Raw genomic sequence first — 8,733 nt, 5'->3', positions numbered from 1 at the left:
GTATGTATGTATGTATGTGTTTGTGTGTGTTTGTGCATGTGAGTTCAGTACCCACAGAGACCAGAGAGCCTATTGGATCCTTGAGAGCTTGAGCCACAGGCAGTTGTGAGCTCCCCAACATGGATGTTAGTAAGTGAATATGGATCCTCTAAAACAGCAGAAAACATTCTTAACTGAACTATCTCCCCAGCTCTAAAGATAAATAGCTATAATGTATTTATATTTAATTTAATATTTATAATCATTATTGTTACTATTGAGTAACAATACTTCTTTTTGAGAAGAAGTCTCACTATATAGCCCTGGCTGTCTTGGAACTCGCTGTGTAGACCTGGCTAGCCTCCACCTCACAGAGATCTGTTTGTCTCTGCCCCCTGAATACTAGCACTAAAGGAGTGCACCACCAGGCTCAGCCTATCTGCTATGTTAACAATCTCTCCTACTCCACAAAACAGCAACAGTCATGCCTTAGGGAAAATCCGCACTATTGGCAAGCATGATTGTCCTTACCTAAATGCACTCCAGTTACCATGTACCTGGCCAGGGAAAAGCTTTCTTAATGATTGACAACTCTGATATGCAATGATATCCAGGCCAGTATTCTAATTGCCCCTATGTAAAGTCTCTCGAGAAGTAGACAGGATAAAGAAAATGTAATCAACACGTAGTATTTATCCTTCCCTGTCCCAATAATACTTCCCAACAGAGTATTTAATGTCTTTCACTAAAAGAAACTTGGTTGATATCTAATAGTAGAATGTCAGAAATCAATATATATATATTGATCCCATGAGTTATCATGTCTTTCATAAATAGATAGATAGATAAATAAATAAATAAATAAACAAATAAAGAGACAGCTTCCCAGTGACAGCAATGGCGCTCAGAGAATAGCTTAGGTCTTCTCAATTCCCTCTTTGTTTCTCCTGGGTTTTGGTCGCCTTATTTTTGTTATGGAATGTTATTATTCATATAGAAATTTCAGCTACACTCTTCTGGTAAAGGAGATAGTTTTCATAAGTAAATAAAGTTAAGTTTTGTACTTACTCGGTCTCCCGGCTTGTTTGAATCTTCCCACAAGTAGACGTCTCCTGGGCTGATTGCGGTGGGTCCCACAAACTTCACACACACTTCGTGGGCACGTTGTCTCTTGGCAGTTATGACTGGATTTTAAAATCTGGGTTGGTTGTAAGCATTTCCAGCAACAACCCTAGAGCATCATGGAGCTACCGCAGCAGCTCAAGGATGAAGTTAACGAGGCAACACTGAAGAGAAGCAGAAGTTCGCTCATCTCCCTTTTCCAGAAACACGCTTTGCACATGCGCTGACTTGTCAGCTAGCTTAGTGTCTCTCTTGTCTCAGAGTTATTGTATATTTTAGACAAACTCCACTTGTGAAGATCTGTTATAGACCCCAAAGACTATCATCTATAAGTGAAATCGCATCAACAGTTTTATCACATTTTTGGTGTGATCTTATGCCAGATGTTGAACAGCATTTGATTGCGTGCTTTGATTTTTTTGTTTTCGAGACAAGATTTCACTGGGTAGTTTGGTTGCCTCGGAACTCATTATGCAGACCAGCCTGGCCTTGAACTCTCAGCGACTGGATTGCTTCTGCCTCCTGGATACTGGATTAGAGGTGTGCATCACCAAGTCTAGAATATTTGGTTAGCTTAACATAAAGAGAGCCTATCTTTTTGTGTGTTTGTTTGAGACAGAGTCTTGGTATTTAAGCTAGACTGGCCTTGAATTTCCTATGTTTAGGCTAAACTTAACCTCAATCATCCCTCCCAAGTGCTAGGACTACAGGCATTCAATCTACCATACTGGACGCAACCAGAATTTTTACTGGATGAAGTACAATAACCACTCTTCTGTAGCTCAAGCTATAATAACATTTCTCAATAAAATAGTGTCTAGCATATCTCATTATTAATTTCTGATATAAAATTCAATTTCAACTAAATGTTATCATTTACCAAGAAATCTAGTATTAATATATATTCAAAGCATATATAAAGGAAGATATTTTTGTTGTTTTCTCCGTTTTCTGTCAAGGCAGTAAAACATTACTTTATGCTATCTAGTACCATGGTTTAGGTAAGAATGTTGCCAGATGAAACTGTAGCATAGATGTAGCACATAGTTTCAGTTAGCTCGTCAGATGCAAACCTTTTGGAAACTAGGCTTGATTGGCTCAGATACTTGCCTGCTTGCTGCACAGAACACTTTGTTAAGTGAAAGGAAGAATAATGTCTCCAATTGAAGAATAGAGGGAGTTTGGGGCTGGCAGAATGCAATTGCCCAAGTTAGAGCTAGCCAAATTGATCTGAAATCATTTAGATATAACAATGTGATGGGCGGCAGACAGCATTTGTTCATGAAGACAGATAATGCCAGGCAAATCTGATTTATTTGGTCTTATAAAATTACACAACAAGTTGGTGGGTGCAGAAAACTCCATGGACAAACATATATCTAACTGTTTGTAAAAGCGTTTGATGTAGGTCTGCACGCGATGAATGTAATTGAATGCCGGCAAGATGCGGCCCAGATAACAATGCAACTGTGCACCCATCAGATTTAAGCCAGAGCAATCATAAAACAGATCGTAACGTCTAACTAATATCTTTGGCACAGACAATAAAAAGGGCCAGTATCTTTGCAGATCAACGTTGTAAGGACAAATGAAAATGATTTAGTCTGCGTGCATCAGCTTGTCCTTTCCTTCTGGAGGGGCACGTGAGGTTTGTCTAAAATCCCTCGCGACCAGATCCAATTGAGCTATGACTTTGTCCTCCACCGAGAGTCACAGAATTTAGAATCCGTGGTTGTCTGCAAAGGCATTATGATAGAGTAACGTAAGTCTAGATGGTTTCTGAAAGTAGAGTAAAATCGAGTGAAAATCTTATTTACATAAATTCCCTTGTAGATTTTTAAGAGCTGAAAGATAATTTATAAGAAAATAACCATAGAAACTGTCATACATTTTTTGGGTGAGAATCAGCAAATAATTAGAAACTATATTAAAAAAAGGGAGGATAAGGAGGAAAGTGGAACTCATTTGGGTGTGTTTCATTTAATGTTTTGTTGTATATATTCTATGTATAGCTTCAGGGGTGACAATAAAAACAATGTAATTATCTATGAGATGGCTGCTAACCAATCAGGAAAGAGGCAGGACCACAGAACTAAACCCCAGCCCAGAGAGCCCTCCATGATTGGTCCTTCGGGTTGAGTGGGAAGGTGATGGGAGGGTTTGACTGAGGCTGGGGGAGTGGCCTGACTGGAAAGCCTTCTCTAGCTGCTGTGAGCATTTCCATGTTAACAACTACTGTAGCTTTGCTGGTGAGTATCAGCTGTCAAATAGCCAAAGACTATAAGAAAGCTACATGATAGAAAGCTGGATATAGGTTAAATTACAAAAAGAAAGGCTGATGATATGGCTCAGTGGCAGGAGGCTTGTCTGGCACGCATGAGGCCCAGAATTTGAATGAAATAATGAAAAGAATTTAATAATGAAAGTAGAATTAACAAAGAAATAGACTCACTAAGGGAAATCCATACGGAAATAAAACTGCAAATGAAAAATTTAGAATGGCAAACAAAACCTTCAGAGGTAAGCCTCACCAGCAGATTATAAGACACACAAGAGAGAATCTCAGGCACTGAAGACAATGTAGAAAAAACAGATACCTTAGTCTAAGAAAATGTTAAATTCAAAACATTCCAGACACAAAATGTCCAGGAAATCTAGGACACTATGGAAAGACCAAGTCTATGAATGATAAAGATAGAGGAAGGAGAAGAAACCCAAGTGAAAGGCACAGAAAATATTTTTAGTGAAATCATAGAAGACAATTTTCCCAATCTAAAAAGGAGGCACCTACCAAGGTACAAGAAGTATACAAAACAAGAAGTCAACAGGACTAGAAAAAAACACTCCCTATGATACATAGTAATAAAAACCTTAAATGGACAAAACAAGGAATGGATATTAAAAGCTACAATGGGAAAAGACCAACTGATATATAAAGGCAGACCCATTAGAATAATGTCTGACTTCTCAATGGAGAATCTGAAAAACAGAAGGAACTGGGCAGATGTTCTACAAACTCTGAAAGACCACAGATGCCAGCCACATTACTATACCCAGCAAAACTTTCAGTCACAATAGATGAAGAGAGAAAGACATTCCACAATAAAAGCAATTTAAGCACTATATCTACAGAAGCCACCAACAGGAAACCTTCAGTGTGAAGAGGTGAACTATACCCCAGATAACACAAAGAATAAATAATCTCACAGTAGCACATCAAAAGAAAGGAAAAAACCCAACCCACATCACTACAACAAACTATCAATAGTCAACACTGCTCATGGATAACTCTCAATATCAATGGTCTTAATTCCTCAATAAAAAGGTACAGACTAACAGAATGGAAAAGAAATCAGAACCCATCCTTCTACTATATCCAAGAAACACAGTTTAACATCGAGGGTAGACATCACCTCAGGTGGATAAAAAGATATTCCAAGCAGATGGAGTCAAGAACCAACCCAGTGTAGCTGTTTTTATTATCTGACAATGTATACTTCAAATCAAAACTAATCAGAAGAGACAGAGAAGGACACTACGTACTGTCAAAGGAAAAATTCACCAAGAGGATATTGCAATTTTGAACATCTATGCACCACACATAAGGGTGCTCAAGAAATTGAATAACATCACAAGCCAAGTCGACCTAGCAGATATCTACGGAACATTCTGCCCAAACGTAAGAGAATATACTTTCTTCTCAGAAGCTCATGGAACTTTCTCCAAAATTAGACACAAAACACATCTCAACAGACACAAGGAAATTAAAAATAATCTTTATCTTGCATTCAACTGATCACCGCAGATTAAAGCTGGATGACAATGGAAAGAACAGAAAGTATACAAACCCATGGAACTTGAACAACTCAACTGCTGAATGAAAAATGGAACGAGACAGTAATGTAGAAGAAAATTAAAAACTGTCCTGAATTGAATAATAACGAAAAAAAATAACATATCCAAACCTATGTGACACAATGAAAGCAGTGCTAAGAGGCAAGTTCACACAGCACTAAGTGCTCACATTTAAGAACTGGAGAGATTCCATATCTTTAGCAAACATACCTGAAAGCTTTAGAACAACAACAACAACAACAACACCCCATATCTCCAAAGAGTAGATGGCAAGAAATAATCAAACTCAGGGCTGAAATCAATGAAATAGAATCAACATCAGCAAAAGCAATACTAAGAATGGATGAAATGAAGACTTGGTTCTTTGAAAAAAAAAATCAGTAAGATTAAACAAAGCCCGAGCCAAATAAACTAAAAGAAGGAAAGAGAAGAGCAAAGTAAATAAGATTAGAGGTGAAAATAGGGACACTACAAGAGGCACCAGGGAAATCCATAGAACCATAAGGACATTAGAAATCTTCATTCCGCCGGGCGGTGGTGGCGCTCGCCTTTAATCCCAGCACTTGGGAGGCAAAGGCAGGCGGATTTCTGAGTTCGAGGCCAGCCTGGTCTACAGAGTGAGTTCCAGGACAGCCAGGACTACACAGAGAAGCCCTGTCTCAAAAAAACAAAAACAAAAAAAAAAAACAAAACAAAACAAAAAAAAGAAATCTTCATTCCACCAAATTGCAACACCAAAAGGAAGTGGATGGATTTCTCCATATAGATAACCTATCAACATTAATCAAGATAAAAAGCAATTTAAACAGACCTGTAACCTCTAGTTAAATAGAAATAGTAATTAAAAATCTCCAATCCAACAAAACCCAGGGCCAGATTGATTCAGTGAAGAACTCTATCAGATCGTCAAAGAAGAATTAATGCTGATATACCTCAAATTATTCTGCAAAATAGACACCAAAGGAACATTTTCTGTTTCTTTTCACAAAATCACTCTTACCCTAATTCCAAAACCACACACAAAGACCCAACAAAAAAAAAAAAAAAGAAATTACAGACCAATATCCTTCATGGTTGTAGGTGCAAAAAATTCTTAATAAAAATACTTGTAAATTGAATACAAAAGCATATCAAAAAGATCATCCACCATGGTCAAGTAAGCTTCATCTCAGAGGCACGAAAATTGTTTAACATACTAAATCAGCAAATATAGCCCACCACACAGAGAGACTGAAAGACAGACACATAATCAGCTCCTTAAGATGCAGAACACATCAGAGATGCTGATACCTCCAGAAGTTCTTTTACTGCCCAGGATTGTTTTGGCTATCCTGGTATACTGGCTGGTTTTGTGTGTCAACTTGACAAAAGCTGTAGTTATCACAGAGAAAGGAGCCTCCCTTGAGGAAATGCCTCCATGAGATCCAGCTATAAGGCATTTTCTCAGTTAGTGATCAAGGGAGGAGGGCCTAGCCCATTGTGGGTGGTGCCATCCCTGGGCTGGTAGTCTTGGTTTCTATAAGAAAGCAAGTTGAGCAAGCCAGGAAGAGCAAGCCAGTAAGCAGCACTCCTCCATGGTCTCTGCCTCAGCTCCTGCCTCCAAGTTCCTTCTCTGTGTGAACTCCTGTCCTAACTTCCTTTGGTGAGGAACAGCAATGTGGAAGTATAAGCTGAATAAACCCTTTCCCAACTTGCTTCTTGGTCATGATGTGTTTTGTGCAGGAATAGAACTCCTGACTAAGACTCCTGGGTTTTTTTGTTTTTCCATATGAAGTTGAGAATTGTTCTTTTAAGATCTGTGAAGATTTATGTTGGAATTTTAATGGGGATTGCATTGGATCAGTAGATTGCTTTTGATTGGTAAGATGTCCATTTTTACTATGTTAATCCTACTGATGCATGAGCAAGGGCAATCTTTCCATCTTTGGTATCTTCTTCAATTTCTTTCTTCAGAGATGTAAAATTCTTGTCATACAGGTCTTTCACTTGCTTGCTTAGAGGAACCCCAAGGAATTTTATATTATTTGTGGCTATTGTGAAGGATAATGTTCCCCTAACTTCTTTTCTCAGTTTGTTTATTGCTTGTGTAGAGGAGGGCTACTGAGTTTTTTGAGTTAATTTTGTATCCAGCCACTTTGCTGAAGGCAGAGACTGAGCCATCAACCAAAGAGCATACACAGGCTGGTCTGAGGCCCCAGGCACATATGTATCAGAGGTCTGCCTTGTCTGGCCTCAGTGGGAAAAGATGCACCTAATTCTGCAGAGACTTGATGCATCGGTGTTAGGGGATACCCCTGGTGGGTCTGCTTTCTCAGAGGTGAAAGGGTTAATGGGAGGAGAAACTCTGTGAGGGGGGAGTTCGAGGGGGCAGCATTTGGGATGAAAGTATAAAAGGATGCAGAAAAGGCCTTTGACACAACCCAACACCTCTTCATCATAAAGTCCCAGATAGACTGCAGACTCAAGGGACATACTTCAACATTTTAAAGATAATTTACAGCAACCCCATAGCCAACATCAGCCTAGACGGAGAGACACTCAAAGCATTGTCACTCAATTCAGGAACATGGCAAGGTTGTTTACTATATGTGTAACTGTAGTACTGAAGTTGTAGCTACAGCAGGAAGACAACTGAAGGAGATTAAGGGGTACAAACAGAAAAGAAAGAAGTCAAAGTATCTGCAGGTACATAAGATTTTACATATAAAAGACTCGAAAAACTCCACCAGGAAACTTCCACATTTGATAAAAACTTCTGGCAAAGTAATGGGATACAAAATTAATACACAAAAAGCAGTCATTTTTCTATCTGTAAATGACAAACAGACTGAGAAAGAAATCAGGGAACCAACACCTTTCACAATAGCCTCAAAAAAAAAAAAACATTTAGACACTGAAGGAAGAAATTGAAGATGTCAGAAGATGAAAAGATTTCCCATGCTCATGGATCAGAAGGATTAAAATAGTAAAAATGGCCATCCTATCAAAATCAATTTACAGATTCAATGCAAGCTCCATCAAAATTCCAACACAATTCTTTACAGACCTTTAAAGGACAATTTTCAGCTTTATATGGAAACATAAAAAAAAAAAAAACCAACCCAACAACAAGATAGCTAAAAACAACCCTGAACAATGAAAGAGCGGCTGGAGGTATCACCCTCAGATCTCAAATTGTACTACAGAGCTCTGTTAGTACAGACAGCATGGTACAGGCTTAAGAACAGACACGCCAATCAATGCAATGAAACTGAAGGCTCAGACGTGAGTCCACACACCTATGACCACCTGATTTTTGATAGTGAATCCCAAAAATATACACTGGAGAAAAAGACACTATCTTCATGGTGACACCTACATAAGCATGAAGGAGAGAGAAAGAGAGAGAGAGAGAGAGAGAGAGAGAGAGAGAGAGAGAGAGAGAGAGGGAGAGGAAGAGGGAGGGGAGGAGGAGGTGAGGAGGAGGAGGGAGGGAGGGAGGGAGAGAGGAAGGAAGGGAGGAAAAACAACTGCTGGTTCAGACAGCTCAGACAAGCCAACAGCAAGGCACAGACAGGATAGCCAGCTTGGCTTGCCATCGGATGGACCTCCATGACTGTCTTGAAGACAGCCGATGCTATTTGTCCTGTCTTACTGAATGCCGGGCTGAAGCACACTGTGACTGCAGTGACTGGATGGGCAAGTAGGACTACTCATGCACAAACAATAAACACATGGTGGATAATTCCTATGGGCTCTCTGTTGTTAAGAGTCAGAGCTTGTGTATCCCAGGCTGGC

This window comes from Grammomys surdaster, unplaced genomic scaffold (genome assembly GCF_004785775.1).
Source record: "Grammomys surdaster isolate TR1022 unplaced genomic scaffold, NIH_TR_1.0 98, whole genome shotgun sequence".
Lineage (NCBI taxonomy): Eukaryota > Metazoa > Chordata > Mammalia > Rodentia > Muridae > Grammomys > Grammomys surdaster.
The sequence above is the reverse complement of the archived record's forward strand: the minus strand, read 5'-3'. Positions refer to the sequence as shown.